Raw genomic sequence first — 22307 nt, 5'->3', positions numbered from 1 at the left:
CAAATTTGGAGTTTTCATTAGTTGTCACTTATGAATATCAAATTTAAATGTAATGAACATTGGAAATACATTGGTCTGTGTGCATTGCATGAATATAATGTACATGTTTCACGTTTTGAATGGAATTACTGAAATATTTTCAACCTTTTGATGATATTCTAATTTACTGGCCAGCACCTGTAATACCTCCACGGGGTGTTTAGATGTGTGCAGAATTAAGGTGCAGTATTTCCTTTAAAATCTATATTTTCATTTTAGAAAATAATCGCGTAAGTATTAGGGCTGCCACGATTGGACGACTCGTCACGACCATGTCAACAAACAAAATAGTCGACTATTAATTTCAGTGTTTCCCCTAGGAATTTTTCCAGCTGTGGTGGTGGTGGGGTGGGGGGTGGGAGTTATGACACGTCTCACCTTTATGTTAATATTGTTTTATTTGATGCACTCCACTCTGAACTGCACCAATCCAGCAACTGCTGCATTTTGGGGGGATTTGGCATTTAATTTTTCTTGGCATCTGGAAAAACATCTCCTTCTGCCCCCCTTTATTTGACTTTCTGCCCCCTTTATTTTGGTCCAAGATCATTACTGGACTGGCCCTATTAAAAACGTTCTACACCCCTGCTTAGTAGACTTAATGAAGTATTTTTAAGCCAGTATAAAAATGACCATGGACATAATTTTGGGGGGCAACGAGGGGGACATGTCCCTCCCACTTTTTACAAAGTCAAGTTTTGACCCCTGCCCTTTTTACCATTCAAAAACAATATTACGCTATATTAAATTGACACTGGTTGAGCTCTAGGACCAAGCAGAGAACAACCGTTTGTGTTGAAGCCTGTTTCCCATTAGAGCATACTGTAAAGATACCCCCCACCCCTCCACCCCCGTGCCCCCCCACCCCCCACCCCCACTTCTAAAGTGAAAATTACATCCATGAAAATGACTGAAACACAAATTTGCATATTTGACATTATTGACCAATATCTTTGATTTATTTTCTTAAGAACATCAAGATGCATTACAGTGAACATTATAATAAAGTACATTTTTCTAGTGCAGAGAGGAGACAACCCATAGAAGCACTGATTTGATCTCATTTCAGAGAAAAATAGAACAGGTCAGATGCATCTAATAAATAAAATTACTAACAAACTCGGGAATCTGTTTCTTTGCTTCATTGTTCTGGTGCTGAAAATATCACTAATGCGGATCAAAGGAGATACACAGATGAATGCACCTCTTATTTAATATTTGGAAATTAGTGGATGTGGTTTACATCAATACATTATTTTAAATCTGAAATTGATATGGATTGTGTCACAACGTGCCGGTGAGTGAGACGGAGGTGAGGATCCAAGTGCAGGGGAAGAAACAGGCCGGGAGGCAGACAGGAACATTTAAAACACTGATTTAATGGAGGACACGCAGGACAATGAAACAATGAGCCAACCAGACAGAACGGACTAACAGGGTTTAAATACAGGAGGAGCTGGGAACTTGGGTGATTGGGAGACGAGAGGCAGGTGGGAGCAATTAACATGGACACAGGACTGAACAGAATGGGAAGACAGGACCGGGTGTGACAGATTGATCAGAAGTTGTTTATTTATAAACTATTGTTTATTTGAAAACTATTTACAGAGCAGCCTCAGAATTGAGATTAAATATTTTGACCTCAATAGTAAAAGTATTACAGAACAAGTTTTTCAGTAAAATCAGAACATTAATATTTAAGTGCATGAATTAACACATCTGAACTCATGCAGTAGGAACTAGGAAATATGAAATACTACAACCAGACACAACTTTTTATTTTAATTTAATTTGATTAAACTGATTTTTTCCTAACGTTGTTGGCATTTTTCCACACACACAGTTAAACAAAACAATGTTGATTAAGGTGTGTGTGAGAGAGAGAGAGAGGGAGACAGTTAAAATAATTTTAAAAATCCGACCGAAGCGGAGGCAGTGACCGACGCATGCACGAGCCGTTTTCAGCTCTGTCTTGTCAAATGCACCACGTACGTTACGAAAAAAGTAACTTTAAATATTGAACTGAAAAAGAGAAGAGCTGAAGAAAACGTAGGGAGTACTGAAGAAACGTGAGAGACAGTGAAGCAAGCACAGAGAGATCCGTTACTGTCTGTGTGTGCGCATGGATGCCTGGGCCGAGCTGACTGAGCTCCTGGCTGCAGAGTTTTGTGTGTTGGGAGGGGCGGGCGCTGTATGTGACTGGCCAATCACAGAGCGTGAAGACAGTCAGTTATCCAATGAGGATTTTTCTTCAGCACGATTACAGATATTTACGAGTTTTACACTTGTTTCATGCTCGTATTCGTCAAAAATGCTTTTATCTGTACGCTCATCCCTAGCTGTAACCACCCTGCCCTGCCTCCTCCTCCTTGCTGCCTGCCGGCTGTTATCACAAGCATCAACACAGTAGTTCCCACTGCTTCTTTGGGAAACGGCGCAAAAATAAATAAATAAAACTTGGGATCTTGTAAGCGTGGCGGTGGGATTTCAGCCGTTATGCGAGAGATGCACACGCATTGACAGAGATGTTTTGCTCTCTGACTTCACCGTCTCATAGGGAGTGTTGCAAAGCAATTCCCCGCCGGGACAACAGAGGGCATAGCGCTCTTCTGGGGTATCCTGTCAAGTATCCGAGCCAAGATAGTCCATTTACTATAGGAAGTCTAAAGCTGTTTTTACAGGACCAGAGCATTTGCAAAACAGGATTTGCCGCGGCTCCCTGGGGAGGATAAAGGTTGTTTATAAGATCAGACCGTGGCGGTAATGTGGTGCAATCATGGCAATTTTATAAAAGATTAGGTGATGGCGGCATAAAGGGGGTATGGGGTAGGGCTGGGCGATATGACAATTTTAGACCGTTTTACGATCTACACATCTGACGGTCTGTCATTTTTGAGAGACCGTTTTATCACGATTCACAGCTGAATTTCTGCCTCTGAATGAAAAGGGAACTTACCCCAGGCAAATGACACGCCTTTGTTTGACCCTTAACCAATCAGAGTGAGTCATAGTATTAGTGCCCCGCTTGTTTTCACCTGTGTGTGAACAAACATGGCTTTGCCGCGGCTGAGTGACAACGAGGTTTTCGTTCCGAAGAGGAACGCAGGGTTTCCTTAGCGCGCGGCGCTAACAACTTAGCGACATGACATGTCTCGGAGAAAGAGTAAAAACACGTTGGACGCTTCTTCTGAAGCAGGAAAATAACACCGCTTCTTAAGCAGAGCACGACGTCGCCTCGGCTCGTTCACCCTCTGCCGAGCCGGTGTCGGTACCGACTGAGCTCGGTCACTGGGTCGATGGAGCTGCCCCGTGACTGCCTGATGGAAAACCAGCGGGTTTCATCAGACTCGTAAAGTTTCTTGTTTTTGTTAGGGACCTCTGTATTTTACCGCTCCCTCCTGCAGTCTTCCCCTATTAACATTTAAAATGATTCTGTAAACTCCGTGTATCAATAGAAACAATCTCTGCCAGCTGCAGTAAATGTAGTCTCCAAATAATAAGAGGTGCATTCATCTGTGTATCTCCTTTGATCCGCATTAGTGATATTTTCAGCACCAGAACAGGGAAGCAAAGAAAGATTCCTGAGTTTGTTAGTAATTTTATTTATTAGGTGCATCTAACCTGTTCTATTTTTCTCTGAAATGAGATCAAATCAGTGCTTCTATGGGTTGTCTCCAATCTGCACTGGAAAATTTTACTTTATTTAGAGACTTGTTGCAGAAAATATTCAGAATGCGCAGTTATTTGCTACCACAAGCGATCTCTGGTCCAGCCGCACATCAGAGCCGTATTTGAGCTTAACTATCCACTACATGAGCAACTGGGAGCTACATAGTATTTTGAACAAGTTAATGTTTGCACAATACGTTTGCAATTGACATGTTTGCACTTTAAATATGTTTACGATTTTAATTAATGTTAAGTTACTTGAAAAACGAGAAAAACTGATTTTTGTAATTGTTTCTCTCAGGGCTTTTATCATCTCTGGTGTGAGTTTAAAATATAAGTGTGTTAGCACTAGGGCTGCAACAAACGATTATTTGGATAATCGATTAATCGGATGGGGTCTCGACACGATTAATCGATTAATCGGATCACATGGGGAAATTTTTAAAAACTGCTAGGGAAATGTTATTTCTCTCCTTCCTTCACTTTATTTAACACAACATTATTAGAAAACAGTTCAATAGCAGAAAAACAACATGCCATCACCTAAATTGTCTTATAAGGTGTATAGACAGAGACCCTAAGCTACATCTATCTGTGACCTAAAATGCTTGGTCCAAGTTAAACAGCTTTAGGGCAATTCTCATCTGTTTTGTTTGATCTCATCTGTAGACATTTATTATAACTGGGGATGTCAAACAACTAATTTTTAAATGTAATTAAACATAGGCTGTGAATTAATCAAAATTGATCACTATTTCCAAAAATGACTGAAAAAATAAGTTGTCACACACTCCATGGAAACTTTCAGAGAATCCACAAATAGTGGCTTTCAAATGGTTTTGTTACTTTTTGCAAGTTTAGAAAAGCAGCAGATGAGACAGCATGTCTGATAATTTAGTTCTTCATCTGATAATATTAGAACATGTCAGTAATGTCTGAGGGGCTTTTATAAACACTGTATAACTAACACTACTGGAGAGGGTATGAATTACACAGAGGCTTCTGGGGAGCCCAGTTATGGGGGGAGGGGCGGGGGGCATTTTGCCTTGGCCCCCAAAATGTCTTGAAACGGCCCTGGGTGTGTGACTGAGTGTTGAAGGTGATCTGAATAGTATCAAATGTATAAATATTACATGTGTGTAACTTATTGTTTTATAGGTAAAAACGTGTAGTGGAGATAAATCTACCTACATTTTACTTTTCAACACTTTGTTTTGTTTTCTTGTTTTTATTTAACTATTTTCCTGTCCTGTCTGTCTCTCATCTTCCTGCATCTCCTCTTAATTCTCCAGAAAATCTGTTGCCTGGATTCTTACTTTTTCACCTCATCAGTTACTTTTGAGCAGATCAAAGGGATCTCCTGACTGTAAAGCGCAGAGCGCGTTTTCGATGCTGCGTGAGGTGACATCACCGCAGCACAGGTGATGAGCTCCGCAGTAGCAGAGCGCCAGGCACAAATAAGACAGAAAATAGACAACATGTGCAGACATGAACGATTGTGTGCTAATTATAGTTTTTTGGTTGCGCCACTTTGAGAATGGACCGTGCGCCGGAAGCAGCTGCCTGGATCGCTGCACAACAATGCACTGTGCCGCTCTCTGCTCAAAAGAGTCCAAAAATGATATAATATAGAAAACTTTTTTCCGGCTCCCTGGATGTGTAGGATATCCATCTCCCCCATAATTCGATCCCTGCTCCTGGATGAAAAGCCGGACATTTTCATCAATACAAGAACCCGCAGTCCCGACGCGCCGGACAGAGTGAAAAGTGGACACGTCCGGGGAAAACAGAACGTACGGTCACCATAGTCCTCATAAAGCGGGAAATTATAGATACAGTATTGTGCTCGTGCCCTGGGCCCTTTAGAGTTTGTGGGCCCTGGGCAATTGCCCAGTTAATCCGGCCTTGGGCGGAACCGGTTCACAGCAGCGCGAGTCCCCCCGCTCATCTAATAAGCGTCGCGCTCACGACTTTAGACTCTTTTTTACGAGCTCAGGGCATGTCTAGCCTGTGTAATAATCCGGGACTTGGATGAATCACTTTTGAAAAGTTTTTAATTTACCCGGACACAGAGTTCTCTCCTTCCTCGCTGATGATCCCGACAAGCTTGCGTTTAAGACGCTGCATCATCCCGTGCCATGCTAAGTCTGACCTAAACGTTGCAGGTAACGAATGTCTTCGCCTGATTTAACTGAAAATGCTCCCAAACTTAAAAAGTTTTTACTTTTTTGACTCTCGCTGCTTCTGCCATGTTCCTCTTCCAAACACCTGCCGGCTCTCCTTCGCGCTGATCTGTCTGCGCGCAACGGCGGGCGGGAAGGGGGGGCGCTTTTGGAAGAGTTGTGCGACACAACGAATCGATGACGCAATTCGTTGCCAACGCTTTTAGTAATCAATTTTCATCGAATTTATCGATTCGTTGTTGCAGCCCTAGTTAGCACTGTGCTGATTATCCCTAATATGAATAAATGTCTATTTATTCAATGTTTCTCTTCTTTAATACGCAATTGAAGTTATGCTATTCATGGATAAAAAAATCGTGATAAAATCGAAATCGTGATAAAATATTGGAAAAATCGTGATTTCTATTTTTGCCATATCGCCCAGCCCTAGTATGGGGCGGTCTCTGTGCTGCCGCGGCCTTCCGTTTATCTTAGACATAACTTGATTTTTATTGCGATTGAAGCCGTGATCGTTAAGTTTTTTTTAATAAGCATCTCCTAAAGGTGACTGTCCCCATCAGTCCCTGTGCAGTCTTTGGTGATCTGAGCTTCAGCTCTAACAGAGAGGCTCATGAAGCGCTGCGGCGTGTTTATAGACATACCACTGCGGTAATATTACGCCGATTTGCTGGCATGGTGTGTCTTGTAAAAAGGGCTTAAGTCACACCCATCTACTTTCAGACCATGGGTCTCCGGAAGAACAAAAAAATGAATGCAAGTCAATGGGGCTATAAACCCTATTTTCTAATTCCACTTGTTATGTTCCATAGATTTCACATATGATGTCCATGAATTTTAAAGACACATTTTGATACCAACAAAGCGCTTATTTTCGAATGGGGGAAAACGCTGTTTTAGGTTTTGTGAGAAAATATGTCCAGGACTACAAATGTGCATCACCAAATAGACGTCATTGAACCAGGCACGGAGAAAAACACAAGGAAAATGGCTGTAAATTCAGCAATCTTCAAATCCTTCCCACAGAAGGAAAGATCCACCATAAATAAGGCCATTTGGTATGTAGCAGCTACGCTAGGGGAGAGGAGATTATGTGGTGACGTTGTGTGCTTCCTAAAGTCCACAACAACCTCTGCTGCATTCTGAACGTTTAGCATCAGGATGTTATGGCTGCACCAGGACACCAGCAGTTTGACCTCCATTATGTAGGCAGACTCATCCCCATTAGGGATGAGTCCAGTGACAGTGGTGTCGTCTGCAAACTTGATAAGCTTGACAGAGTCGTGGTTGGTGGTGCAGCTGTTGGTGCACAGGGAGCATAACAGAGGGAAGAACACAACTCTGTGGGGAACCAAAACAACTATGGTGGCAATCTTGAACATTTTGCTCAGTCTCTGGATCCCAATCCAGTTTCAAGCAGTGTTGCCAACTGTTTTTGACTGAAAGTAGCTGAAGTTCGCCCCAAAAGTCGCTAGATGTCGCCAGATGATGTCACGTGCTAATTTGCATATGACGTGATGACGTCATCTGGCTTGCGTGGTGACGTCACCACATTTGCGTCATGACGTTACCGGTCTTGTAGAGTAAATCAAACGATGTGATTTTATTTTAAAATTTACTTAATTTATTTATTTATATTTTATTAAAATAAAAATCCCATAGAATACAAAACAGCAGCCTTTAAAACATCAAGGAAAGATGGCACAAAAAATGGAAGGAATATTTTTATTTTGTCTGAAGAGAATTGAACTCAAACACAAAAATATTAAATTGATAGGAATGTATGTATGATTGAATTAAAATAAATTTTCTCTTGTAGTTTTCAAGTGCCTTGAGATGTCTTCTGTTGTGATTCAGTGCTATATATTGACCTAATAGATAATATATGTATATTTTATTTTTGTTTGGTTTTGTTGCTTTTCGTACTTTTGTGTAAAAAGAAGCAGGCCGTATTTAGTATTCAGAAACGTTACATGCAAACTGCCAATGACATGAGGTGTTTGTCTTACAGTATTCTGTTTTTTATAAAAGTTTTAAATGTGCTACGTTATTGAACTCATCATAGAGATCCAATATTCCTTGAATTCACCACAGGTGGTGCGAGAAGCCAGCAGCCCTGTGCGAGTGCGACGCTGCCTGCACACACATGCGCTGATCTTTTTTTTCTGATCCTCTGGATAGAAGGACAGTCCTGTCGCTTCAGAAGCATCTCTAATCTGCAGGTAAAGTCGGCAATAAAGTTGTAGTCAAAGTAGCTGACGGGGGTCAGAAATGTCGCCAGATTTGTTGCTAGGCGCTTTTTGGAAAAAAGTTGTTAAGGGGGTCTGAAAAGTCGTTATGAATGGCGACAAAGTCGCTAAGTTGGCAACACTGGTTTCAAGGCTTAACTGAGAGGTAGCCACTTGTTTAGGAGTCAGCTCATAGACTTGTTTTAACTGGTTGTTGGCGCAGTGCCCCATGCATTAGAACTGTTTAAGAGTGATAGTGGCCTCAAGATTGAAATGATCACATGATAAATGACAATGATAAATGACCGGTACTTGTATAGTGTCTTTCTGAGTCAGAGGACTCCAAAGCGCTTTACACTATAGTGTATCATTCATCCATTCACACACATATTCACACACTGATGATGAGCTATATTGTAGCCTCAGCCACCCTGGGTAACACTGACAGAGGTGAGGCTTTCCAAGCACAGGTGCCACTGGTCCCTCCAACCACCACCATCAAGCAAGGTGGGTTAAGTGTCTTGCCCAAGGAAACACAGCAGCAGCATTCTCTGGCAGAGCTGGGATCAAACCTGCTATCCTCTGATTAGTGGACAAGCCCCTCTACCTCATGAGCTACTGCTGCCCTATTGCTGCTGCATCCATTGCTGGTCCACTAGATTGTGTTGTGATTTATATGTTAATTATTTCAAGGCTTTGTGGCAGAATTGATTGACAAAAAGCAGGAACTAATAAAATGACCATAAGTCGCCATGGAAAGCGCACTAAAATGCTTCATCAATGATGTAATTATTGACTAAATAAATTGACCAATAGTTCAAGACTTTTAACTCGTATTCTACTAACATAAATAACCACTGCTTGAACATGACTCTGTGCCAAAATAGGCACCAAAGTGTTTGGTCCTTATTGCTTTGGGCGCCAATATGACAATTTGTAAAAATGTTGTGTGTTTTTTTTTTTGGGGGGGGGGGGGGGGGGGGGGGTTGTCAATATTTAAAGACAGCAGGAGGGGTATGAGTGTGAGTCAGTAAGACTGACTGAGAAATAATGGAAAGCATATTAAAATTCACACCATAAGTGTCGGTTCAGAAAAACTCACATATAAGCTACACAACATTACTGGCTTCAATTTGTTCGATCAACAGTTTTTAATCATTCCCACAATCGTACAATCATTTGTCTCACAGCTTCATTTTCACTGGCCAATGAAAGTCACATAGAAAGACACAATAATGATCTATTTGTGGTATTATCTGTGTAATGTGCAGAAATGGTCAGTTTTCACCTACAGATGGACCTACATGCCATCGGTCAGTTGCAGACATGAATCTGTCTCTGTGAGTCTGTTAACCTTCCAAGTTGCAGGAAAAGATTAGACACTGCGTGTTTACACTCATATTGGCAAGACCAACATCATGTTCCCTTCTCAAGGTCCTTCTGTGCCAAGCCTGTCTGCTTATCTAGGCCGGACTGCACTGTTATAAGAGTGACTGTTTTCAGCTCATATGAGTTAATCATTCGTGAAATGGAATAATAATAACGTCTTGATTAATGTGTGCTTAAATCAATAAGGTTGATTAACCTGTGCTTGAATTACTGAAGTTTGAAATGAATGTACTATTACATTGAAAGATTAATACATATGATAATCAGTAATGTTTGATATGACAAGGCAATCATCCTCTACACTAAAGCCGGGCGTACACTGTGCGACTTTTTCACTCGCAGCGTTCAGCTTCAGCTCAAACTGTACGACTTCCTCGCAGGGCAGATCTCACGAGTCGTGTGCTCACACTGTACGACCCTGTTCTCGCATGCGACCTGACTGCTCACACTGTACGTCTGGTAGCAACACGTCGGCCCTAAAAATGTGCTAAAAATAGCAGTTTTTACTCAACACGTCAGACTTTTTTGTCTTGCCTGTTGTCCTTCGGGAGTGCTGCAGGAGGACACACAGGGATTTATGGGGGTTGGATGAGGAAAACGAAATAAAGAGAGTAAATCTGTGTTTTGTGATCAGTTTAATTTGACATGAACACGACAAACACGCTTTCTTGACAATCTTTGTGAGTAAAAAAAAACGTGTAGAAACAAAAACGAACAGCGTGTGTTATTAGGGAAATAGCGAGCGAGCGGCCGGCGTTGATGCAGGATTGCGCGCGCATGCGCCGTGAGCGGTTCTGATACTTTTTGGATCGTAGCTGCTCGCAGCTGCTCGCAGCGCCGCTTCAACAGTGCGATACCCTCACGAGGGACGAGCGAAATATTAAACACACCAGAAGTCCCTGCGACCTCACGACTGCTGATCGGCGGCTGGTCACGTGGTGTTAATCGCCTCTCGTAACCCCCTGTACACTACATGACCGCTCGGCGCAAAACTCGCCCCGATGTCGTGGATTCTCGCACGACTGGAAAATCGGCTCAAAAAAGTGAAAAAGTCGCACAGTGTACGCCCGGCTTTAGACACAAGGTTCATTAGAGATAAAGTTAAGTTAAACGTCATGACACATAGATATTTCCTTTCCCCAAATCAGAGCATCCTGTATCTGAAGGAAGGCGTGATGTTCTGAGGTTTTCTTGTTAACACCCCTTAACATGGCACGTTCCGATTGGACAAGAAATCATAATGTGAGAATATTAACCCTTTGATGCATAATGGTCACTACAGTGGACAGGTACTCAAAATTGTTATTTATTTGTTTTTGCTATTAAGCACAGCTGTTGAAGACTTTATTGCATTTGAGCCCCTCCATTTGAGCTTCAGCAAGTCAAGCCAACATATTTCATGCTCAGAATGCACGCTGTCCACTGAGGTGGATATGTAATAAATTATTTGTAAATTATAAAATTTTACAAAAAATATTTGTTGAAATTTGTTTCATTCACACCTAAAGACGAATGAAAAAAATTGTTAAAAAAATCATGGTTGAAGATTTCATAATTCATGCATCAAAGGGTTAAAACAGAGCTCACTTCACGGTGAGTCAGTTCTAGTGAAAGCTACGGAACAGCCGTCCGGAGCAAACCCTCTTTAACCCAGAGCATTTTTGACAAGCTGTCAAAACCTTGCTAAACGCTTCCTAGAGCTGACACAGCAAAGAAGTTCCTGCAGAACAAAGCTGATACTATTCTGACTCCCTAAGAGTCCTTCTAGACGCAAACGATTTCATCGATCTGTTGTGACTCGGAAACATCTCTGGACTGGAGAGTCGGTGCTGCGGTTATTCTACAAACCTCGGTGCCCCAAGGTCATCAGACCTTCCTGACCTCTGGATCCGCGAAGAGGGTCTTCCAAAGGGGTGAGGTAGACACAACATGAATCGCGTCTCATGTGGGTTTGATAAGAATCAACTTCCTAGTTAATGCAAACCAAATTCTCCTTTTTAAACCAAGAACTCAGTTCTTCTAGATAAGAAGGTTCTGATAACCTCACATTCACACATAGTCACCATACTTCACATCCCATCCTCCTAGATCCATCCATCACAGTAGTCTTAGTTAACTTGTCATGTTTTAATTGTTTAGAAAAAAAATCTTACTTTTTATAAACCTGACTCTCTTCTTGAATTAATACGAAGTGTCCTACAATCCCAAAATAAACAAAGAATTCTAAATCTGCTGGTTAAACATTCAAAGATCAATCAGACTGGATTTCCATATTTCTATGGAAATTCACATCACATTGGTCAAAGTGTGGGGTAGTATATTAAGCTTTAAAAGCACCCAAATACATACAATAATTACTATGTTACATCTGCTAAGTAAGGTAAGTGACAAAACAGAAGTTAGTTTTCTCGTAACTTCTCTTGTGGACACAATTCATACTAGTATTCCAAAAAAGAGAAGGGTTTATTAAGGTTATCCAATTAATTAAATGTATTTTCAATTTAAATTTTTGCTCCTGAAAATGGCAAAACAATTTTAATTGAAACAATTTCATCACGTTCCACTTTGCAAGCATATTTAATTTTGTAATGTCTTCCAAATTAAACAGACATCCCAAGGCTAAATTTAAATTTCTTGTGGTGTTTTAAAAAATCAGTATAAGAAAGAGGTCACATTGGCTGTATGATGCACCGATGTAAAAACCATGCATTGTCCACAAAGACACACAGAATGGCCAACACAGGATATGTGCGTTAGACAACTACATTGTGGTAAAAGGTTTGGTGGCTTATTGCATAGAGCATCTGCTTTGTGTACTGCTTTGCTATGACCTTACACTGGTTTGAATCCCAGCCTCGGCATTAATTAATTTTTTATGTTTAGCTATACTTTCCAGCATTATGTTTTCAACCCTTTATTGTTAAACTGTTTAAAATGTAAACTATGTGGACTAATCTTTTTTTTTTTTACTTTCTTTGTTTATTCAGCCAATTGTTTTCCCTGCTATTTCCATGACAGAAAATGGGTGCGCCCCTCATAGAGCACGGGGAGGTGAGGGTGCAATCTTCACTCGAGACAAAAATAGCATGAGGTGATCAGCAAGTGGTGTGAGGTGATCTGTGTGCTACACAGAAACATAACTCAGCAAAACAAATTGTGGTGTTTTTGAACATTCTGCTCAGTTGTATAACTTTTTGACTCTGAACCAGGAAATGGGTGCAGGCAGAGAGGCAGCTGCCAGAGAGCTCTGAGCATCCAGGACTCCACCCCCTAGCTAATCAGAGGCCACAGTCATGATGTTGCTGGCTCCACTCAGTGCACTTGGAACCTCAAGGAGGCAGGGACTAAAAAAATTGGGGAAAAAGTAGAAGGAAAACACCAAACGGTGCTCTTGGAAAAGATGGCCAGGCCGAGCTGCACTAATCTGTTACTCTGACATGTGGGCCTTGGAAAAGGCCTACGTGTGAGGTGAGCAGAGTAGATCAGTGGGACTTCTGTGCTGAAACTAAAATGCTCCAGGGAAATGACTAAAGAGACACAAAATATTTTGCAAAAAAATAATTTAAAAAATAAAAAAAGGAATATTAAAGTTAAAGTCCCATTAGTTGTCACACACTGATGTGTGTGAGAAATTTGCTCTCCGCATTTGACCCATCCCCTGGGGGAGCGGTGAGCTGCAGACACAGCCACGCTCGGGAACCATTTGATGGTTTAAATCTGCTTCAGCTAGCTAAATAAATTACTGCCAACACAGAGAATCGGACCAGCGTCAGGACTAGGGTTGGGCATCAAGCATCGATTGGAACCGGTGTCGGTACAAGATCTGCTCGGGTGCAAGATCGGCTCGGGGTCCGTCGACTGCCGATGACGTCAAAGTAGTTGATTGGCTGAACATGAACCTTACGGAATTACGTAATCAATTTACGTTGTTATCACGTTACGTTGGTCCAGGCAAATCTTTCTGTTGGAAAGATGGACAACTTTTACAAAGAAATCCATCATTACTTCTTTGAAAATACACTTTTAGCATAGAGCTGCATGTATATTAGGGCTGAACGATTAAATGCATGTGCAATTAAATTGCGATGTGACAAAAGGAGATTTTCTAACCGCAAAGGCTGCAATTTGGCAACGAGTGGTTAGCGCAATGCTAATATACGTGGAAAAACCCATAGGAATGCTAATGCTAATATCACTGATTACATTATTACAAATTATGAATTATAAACGTGCCAAATGATTACATTTGGAGTCTAATAGAAAGTAAAACTACCATCAATCAAATAAGTACAGACAGGTATTTTAGTAAAGCCAGAAAACTTTTAACTCCAGAGTTTTGGCTAGCAGCTATGAGCATAACTATACGCATGGACAAGACCTCAAAAACGAAACACAAAATACTTCAATAAACGGGACACACTTCTTTCCTGCAAATACAATTTCACAGGTGTTGCTAATACCTATGATCCTTCAAGGGATGTGCTCAAAGAGGAGTTCAACATTATGAATACAATATAGTTTTATTTTACAAATACTATTATAAACACAAACTTACGTCTTAAGAAACATTATTTTAATAACTAAACTGCTAAATTCTTTCCAACAGTATAGCTGTGTAGTGTATTTTGTCCGAGTGGGTTTGCCGTACTTTGACGTCATCGGCAGTCGAAGGACCCCGAGCCGATCTTGCACCGACACCGGGCCCAACTGTTAGTTTTTCCCAGAATCGTTCAAAGTAGGGCTGCACGATATTAGGAAAACCTGCGATATTCGATAACAGTGCTAATATTGCGATATCGATATTACTCACGGTAAATGAACAAATACTTAAGTATGCAGTGTTGATGTCGCCTGGCGTGTGATGTCTGCTCTGGGTTTAAAGCAAAAAAAACTAATGCATGAATTCCATTACAACATAACATTTTTATTGAAAAAATATGCAGCTGCACCTGCTACTGTATTAGCAGTAGGGATGCACCGATGGATCGGCATTTGATCGTAATCGGCCGACAGCGCCCCTATCGGTTTTGATCGGAGTTTTCAAAATAGATCAAAGCAGACCGATCAGGTAGGGTTGTCACGGTAACCGGTGTAGCGGTAAACCCCGGTAAAAAAAAAAGTTGACAATAATAATAACCGTCTTGTTTTTTTAAAAAAAACTATATTATCTTGGTGGGTTTACTGTGGCTGCGGTGTAGGCGCAGTGACCCTTACCAGCCACCGTATCATCTGCTGAAGTTGCCGGCGGCACATGCGCGCTTTGCTGTTTACAACCAAAACTTTCTTGAAGCTAAAGCTGAAATAATGGCCAAAGGAGGAGACGGCAGCGCTCAGGAGGACATTTATTATCCCTCAAAGAAGACAAAGTGGGAAGTACGGGCATCTTTTAGATATTTGAAGAATGTCGAGGGACAGTTGATAGAAGACGGCTATCCTGTTTGCAGCACGTGCAGAAAAAGTGTCTGTGAAAGGCAGCAACGCTTCAAATCTCATGACACATCTGCGTGACCATCACCCACAACTCTACAGTCAACGCAAGGCAAGCTAACGTTAGCGTTTTAGCTAAAATGCGTAATCCGAGGATTTGGGTTGAGGGAGAATGCAACGAGTCGCTATATAAAGCAGCCGCAGCGCCGCTACCTGCATATAAACCGTGTCGCGGACACCGCCATGTTGAAATGACGCTATGCATTACGGGGCTCCCAGGGGCAGATAAGAGTTGTTCTCTCTCCGAGAATAATTATGAATTTAACAATGATTACTGCCTGATGACATTTTCCCACATCTGCAAAGCTCACTGGAAGGACACAAACCGAGGACAATATTTTCCTGATATAGGGTTTATTACTCAAGTAAGGGTAAAAAAGTATCTGATTAGAAGGCTACTTGAGTACTGAGTATCATCTGATCTAATATTTTTAAAATGATGACATCAAACAGACATAAAATAAGAAGTTATGGGCGAATATTGGTATTTTAAAGACTAAAGGGGAAAATGTAAACAAATAAACAGCATCATTACAAAATAACACATTTTAGGCAAAATTTAGACACTAACTGAGGACAATATTTCCTGACATACAGGGTTTATTCAATTGTGTGAAAATGTAGCACGTTTAAAAAAAATACCTCGATAAAACCAAAAACCGTGGTAATTTTGGTCACAATAACCATGAGGTTAAATTTTCACACTGTGACAACCCTAATACAGACCATTTTAGATTAGGTTGCATTTCCTTTATTCCCAGATTATGTAGTTTGTAGCACTCATTATAATGTTGTAGAAAATTTCTGGCCAATTCACGTGATCGGTATCGGTGATCAGCATTCTTTGATATCGGTATCGGTGATCGGCAACAAAAAGCCTGATTGGTGCATCCCTAATTGGCAGCAAAACACCAAACTGCATGCATGCATTTTCTCAGTGACTTTAAAACATCACCTCCACCATAAAACTTTTTCTGATGCTCCAAATACAGAAAAACATCCCTTACCAGGGTTTTTTGAATAAATAAAAATATCAGAAAATAAGTTTAAATGTTAAATAATAGTTAACATCACTTAAATGCAACAGCAAATTCTCTCATTGCTACTGAGCATTTTCTCCACTTATGTGGTTATGATATAAGGCTGTTGCTGTAATTGGGAAGTGATCTGTGCTGGGCCAAACTAGGAGAATATTAAGATTTTTTGAGGGAAAGAGAAAAACAATTGTCTACCTTTCAGAAGAGGAACTGGCAAAAAAAACTACATGGAAAATATGTGAAAACGTTTGTTTTTAACCCCAAATTGAACAAGTTTACCTGGATCTTAAAAAGCAGCTCAGATGGTGAAACTGCAACTATGATTCTGATAACAAGCTAACAAATTGAACTAGCTCCTCTAAGATAACCGGCTAGCAGAGCTTCTGACTGACAGTTTATGTGCAGCAGCAAATCAACTATCCTGATTGGCGTTGCGTGTCTCCGCACTGACGCAGACAGAGAAGCATAAATCAGGCTTAACTCAGTTCGGGTGTAGCGTTCCACCCATCCTAAGGGTCCACGTAGGGGGTGGGCGTATTACGTGTACGGACCCATCTGATTGGCCGCATATCAGAAGGGCTACATTTGATTGGTCAAATAATACTTCCGCATAAAAACAGAGCTCGTTTACAAAAAGTTGATGTACGACACGGATGGAAATGTTTGAACCAAACATTTATCGCCGCTTTGACCGTGCTTTGCGATGGGCCTATCGCACTTCCTGTTATCGCAATGACGATAATTTTTCGATATATTGTGCAGCCCTGGTTCAAAGTTTTTTATTTCGATTCCTAGTATGCTGACGGAAGAGGAATCTACGGTCGATCTCCGTGAAAAATAAATGTGTTCTGCAAATTGTGCTCAACGCTTTTCAGAGCTGACCACACCAGCTGTCTGTCTGCAGCACCGAGTCCCCCCTCACCCCACCCGGCGCAGCGGCCAAATATAAACAAACGTGTCTGCGAACTTTTACTCCGTAATGTAAACTTTACATTACTTCACTGTGTCATTGAGTTGAGATTCACAAGATTGGCAAGTGGCCATCCTTGCATGCGTGTGTGTGTGTGTGTGTGTGTGTGTGTGTGTGTGTGTGTGTGTGTGTGTGTGTGTGTGTGTGTGTGTGTGTGTGTGTGTGTGTGTGTCCCTCCCCCACACACTTATGGCTTTGAAACAATCAGCAACACTGCATTCTAGTAAGCTTTCCATCAAACTGGCAAAAAACAAAGGTAATTAAAGCTGCAAGCAGCGTCGTTCGGCCCTCGCAGCTCTGCACCGCTCCTGCCTGGCCGGCAGCCCGGGGCACCAGGGCACGTCCGCAGAACACAAACGTCGACCACCCCAACACCAGAAACTGCTAACGGCCACCTTGTCCGCAACTCACCCTGACTCAGCATCCCCTTTGAGCCCACCATTATATTTTATGTCTCACCACTAGGGAATCCTCTATCTTTACCACACTGGTGGTGTGATGACAGTGACCAACTTTAATGCTATTCTGACCATGTTTTTTAAAGTTATCGAAGGATAACGTTATCTAGGTGGCGCTGTGACCAACTACAGAAAAGTCCCATTGAGGTCAGCTTTGGTGACATTATATAACATTCACCAACCGTTTGTGCCTCATTGGCTAAAGGGCATGATTGTTCATTGCCATATTCAGTTTCGGGCAAATCGGAGGCCGTTTGTGGAAGTTACAGTCAAATGTAAGGTCATGGCGTCACGCCAGCATTCACCATGGCATCAAAGCCCCTCCCTTTCTGGAAAGCTATCAGATCTGAATGGTCTTTAAAACATCATGAAGACACTGTATGACCTGAGTGTCATTTTCATTAAATTAGAGGGGACAAATATGGGCATTTCACCATAAAACAATAGACTTCCTGTTGTCAGGGGGCGGGGCTTAGGTGATGTCAGCTGTCCACATTGTCGTTGTCTTGAGATGTGGTCAGTGATCACACAGACAAAGTTTGAATTAGATCTGATCATGCACATGGGAGTTATTAAGTCAAGTAATGTCATGGCGAAAGGTCAAAGTTTGAGGCTTAGCCACGCCCACACCTTTATACTTATTTAAAATCCGACGGTTGAATTTTTTCCCCTTTGACTTAAAAGTACATAGCATAAGTTTGAAGGTGATCGGTGTAAAGGGCAACGGGCCATCAATGTCCAAACAACGTGTGCGAAAACCACTAAATCGAGTACTTGGACCAAAATGGCCGACCTCCTGTGCGAAATTGCGCTTGGCTCCAAGAGACTTTTTTGTAGGTCCAGAGACCCTACATGAGTGTACCAATTTTCGTAATCCTCAGTCAAACCTTGTCTTGGGGCTGACAGTTTTAATGGTCCTAGGGGGCGCTATTTCAGAATATAGGCCACGCCCACAAATCTCAGATGCCCATTTCTATTGGGGGTCAGACTAGGATCACTCACCAGACATTTTGTGGCGATGTCACGATAATTGAAGAAATGAGAGGCAAACGTATTGCCATGGCGTGATGGCGAATTTCGCCATGCTCCCAAAGCCCCGCCTTTTTTCAAAACCTGCCAGTACTGTAGACCAAGTGACCTCAACTTGTCAGCTGCTATTTACCAGAGATTCCAGGTGATTGGGTAAAAGGAGTCCAATAGGGAGCTGTGAAAAAAAGAGTGGCGTGGCGAAAGGTCAAAGTTTGAGGCTTAGCCACGCCCACACCTTTATACTTATTTAAAATCCGACGGTTGAATTTTTTCCTCTATGTCTTAAGAGTATATAGCAGAAGCTCGAAGGCGATTGGTGAAAAGGGCGACGGAGCATCACTCTCCAAACAACGTGTGTGAAAACCACTAAATCGCGCACTTGGACCAAAATGGCCGACTTCCTGTGTGACTTTGCACTTGGCTCCAAGAGACTTTTTTGTAGGTCCTGAGACACCACATTAGTGTACCAAATTTCGTAATCCTCAGTCAAAGCATGGCTTGGGGCTGACAGTTTTAATGGTCCTAGGGGGCGCTAATACAGAAAATAGGCCACGCCCACAAACTTAAGCTGACCTTTTCTAATGGGGGTCAGACTAGGATCACTCACAACAATGGTCGAGGTGATATCACGATAAATGAAGAAATGAGAGGCAAACGTATTTCCATGGCGTGATGGCGAATTTCGCCATGCTCCCAAAGCCCCGCCTTTTTGCAAAACCTTCCAGTACTGGAGACCAAGTGACCTCAACTTGCCTGCTGCTATTTACCAGAGATTCCTGGTGATTGGGTAAAAGGAGTCCAATAAGGAGCTGTGAAAAAAAGAGTGGCGTGGCGAAAGGTCAAAGTTTGAGGCTTAGCCACGCCCACACCTTTATACTTATTTAAAATCCGACGGTTGAATTTTTTCCTCTATGTCTTAAGACTATATAGCAGAAGTTTGAAAGTGATTGGTGAAAAGGGCGACGGAGTATCACTCTCCAAACAACGTGTGTGAAAACCACTAAATCGCGCACTTGGACCAAAATGGCCGACTTCCTGTGCGACTTTGCACTTGGCTTCAAGAGACTTTTTTGTAGGTCCTGAGACACCACATTAGTGTAACAAATTTCGTAATCCTCAGTCAAAGCATGGCTTGGGGCTGACAGTTTCAATGGTCCTAGGGGGTGCTATTTCAGAAAATAGGCCACGCCCACCAGATGTTCACATCAGATCTTTTGGGGGGCCGGACTAGGATCACTCACAAGAAGTTTCGTGACGATATCTTTGGAAATGACGAAATGGGAGGCATACGTAAGGCCAAGGCGATACGCCTGAATTCGCCGCGCCGCCACAGCCCCGCCCTCTGCCGAAAACTCCCATAAAGTGACGCCAAGCAACCCCCACTTGTCTTGAGTTACCAGCTACAATTTTGTGGTGATTAAGTGAAATGGGGCAATTTGGGACCTTTCACAGTAAAACTTGATCTTTTTGGTCCTGAGGGGGCGGGGCTTGTGTGATGTCATCATCCGACCATTCAATTTACTTTGTGGGTGGATGACGAATGACCACAGAAAGTTTGGTAACTCTATTCCATTCAGTTATGAAGTTATAGCAATTTAAATATTTTTGGCGAGTAGTCAAACTTCGAGGCCTGGCTCCGCCCCTTCAACATATACGAAAACTCAGAATCCTTATCTCATTTTGTTCGCCCATCCCTTCTGAGCAATTTTACACAATTTTTGAGACGATCGTGCGAAAAATGATCGAGCAATCCAATCAGAAACGGACCCTAAAAACGGCAAAAACGGCAAAAAATCGCCATTTCAACCCAAAATGGCCGACTTCCTGTTTGATATTGACCATGGTTGCAAGAGACTTTTCTGTGCGGACTGTTGAGTACTACAAGTGTACCAAATTTCATAACTGTACGATAAACTAAGCTTTATGGAGAGGGGTTTTTTTCACTTTGTAGGGGGCGCTGTTCAGCCATTTTCTTTGCGATTTTTTTGGGACCTTTAAAATATCAAATTTTTCACCAGGCCTGACAAGTGTGCAAAATATTGTGAGTTTTGGGGTATGTTAAGGTCCCCAAAAAGCTGTTCAAAGGGGGCACGGAATAACAAAAAATAATAATAATCAGAGCAAAAACAAGAGGCCTTCGCAGCGCTTTCGCTGCTCGGGCCTAATAAAACATTTAACAAACTTTAGGACATCTCAAATTTGCATGTCACATGTGCTTGACAGTCTATGAAATAAGAGCCAGTAAATTAAATAAACACTGCCTGGTAAAGCTAATCCTGCTGGTCAGAATACTTGTTTATGATTATATGTTGGGTCTTGTAGCAACCCTTGAATCAATGGTTAACTAAAAAGCACTCAATCACAAAAACGTAAATAAAAAGCAAAAGTACAAATCTACACTTTGGGAAAGTATCAGTCAAAACAAAAACGTCAAATGAAGTTTTGATGACGTGTAATGTCAAGTTTTCAGGCTAACTAAATAAAACTAACATAATAAAACAAAAGCTAATTTTTTAATATTCTAAACATTCTCTAGATGTCTGCGGTTAGGTATGTGTACAGTGGTTTTCATTACAGCCAGCAGGAAGGAGAGCGCGCTCACAAACACAAACCACGCACGAGAACTGCTCTACGAACACGTGCACAGGACGCGCGCGCCAGCTCACGCGCTGAGGTTGCCCATCCCCCACCCCGAAAGGAAACATCAAAATAAACGCTCAGAACTGCGTTATAACACATTCTAACCTTTATTACACGATCGTAGATGATCCCTGCGCGCAGAGGTATAATTTATAACGGCAATAATAAAGCGCAAAGATAACAAACACTCACCTAAAGATCCAAACCACACAAGAAGGGGGAGGGTTGCCTGCTCCTCTGTGCTCCTAATGTGGAATCTCCTCCTCCACCACCGCGCTTTTCGAGCTCTGTTTAAACCTCCAAAAACGCGTTATAACGGCCTTCGGACCCGACCAGGCGATGATTAAAATTCCCAGTGATCGACGTGTTTTAGATTGACGGGTATAGGTGGGCATAAATCCACATAAATTTAGCTGGATTTACAGTGGGGTATAGAATATGGGCTCGCTCGCTAGTAGAGAAAAGAGCCAAGCGGTTCCGTAGCAGCCAACGGCTTCAGACTGAAACACAGAGCGGCTGACCCGCCAGGCGAAAATGAGGTAGGCCTGAGCTCCTCTCTGCAGGAAGCACACTCCAGTCACATAAACATCAAAATGGGTGTCGCAGTATGGAAAAAGATGGTGCTGTCGGACTGGAGGTCGTCGTTGTCTCAAAAATACTTGAAAAATCTTCAACTTAAATGCATCGAGCCTGTTTTAAATGCGTGCCTAACTATTTATGGTAGCTGTTTACACTCACCGATGTCACACACAAACAACAACAGGAAATAAATTACCACTAGTGTATAAATTGTTCAGTTCGCTTACGAAAAAAGGTGAAATGTGTGAAATGTGACCCTAAACCAGAAAATAAGAAATATGAGTTTAGTTACTGTATTGCACTGACTATAAATGTAATATTGCTGGAAAGCTTGATAAGCCACCTTTACAGTTGTCACTTGAAAGGACCGTGCATCTCTAGAATGACCACAACACAAATGAGCTACAACACTATGCTGTGTTTCAGGCTTCAAGGGTTCCCAGGTGTGCTCCAGTCACAGGCAGGGGCGTTCCGGCTTACTGTCATCTGAATAATGACTCTTGATTGATAAATTTAAATGATAAAATGGCCTGTATGTGGCCAATATGGCACCTTATAGAGTCTTGGAATCCCCTAAGGTGCTTTACAACACAAGTCACAAG

General features: G+C 41.9%; 1 protein-coding gene across 2 annotated transcripts in view; it reads right to left on the bottom strand.

Annotated features, from left to right (window-relative positions):
- Positions 1–21551, bottom strand: part of tbl1xr1a (TBL1X/Y related 1a) — a 64991-nt gene extending 43440 nt beyond the window's left edge. For both annotated transcript variants that reach the window (XM_054749603.2, XM_054749604.2), the window contains exon 1: positions 21319–21551. The gene's annotated coding sequence lies outside the window, so the exon portion shown is untranslated. The remainder of the gene's footprint in view (positions 1–21318) is intronic.
- Positions 21552–22307: the final 756 nt, after the last annotated feature.

The sequence above is a fragment of the Nothobranchius furzeri genome, chromosome 16 (assembly GCF_043380555.1).
Source record: "Nothobranchius furzeri strain GRZ-AD chromosome 16, NfurGRZ-RIMD1, whole genome shotgun sequence".
Classification (NCBI taxonomy): domain Eukaryota; kingdom Metazoa; phylum Chordata; class Actinopteri; order Cyprinodontiformes; family Nothobranchiidae; genus Nothobranchius; species Nothobranchius furzeri.
Note: the sequence above shows the minus strand (reverse complement) of the source record. Positions and strands in the feature narration are given on the sequence as shown.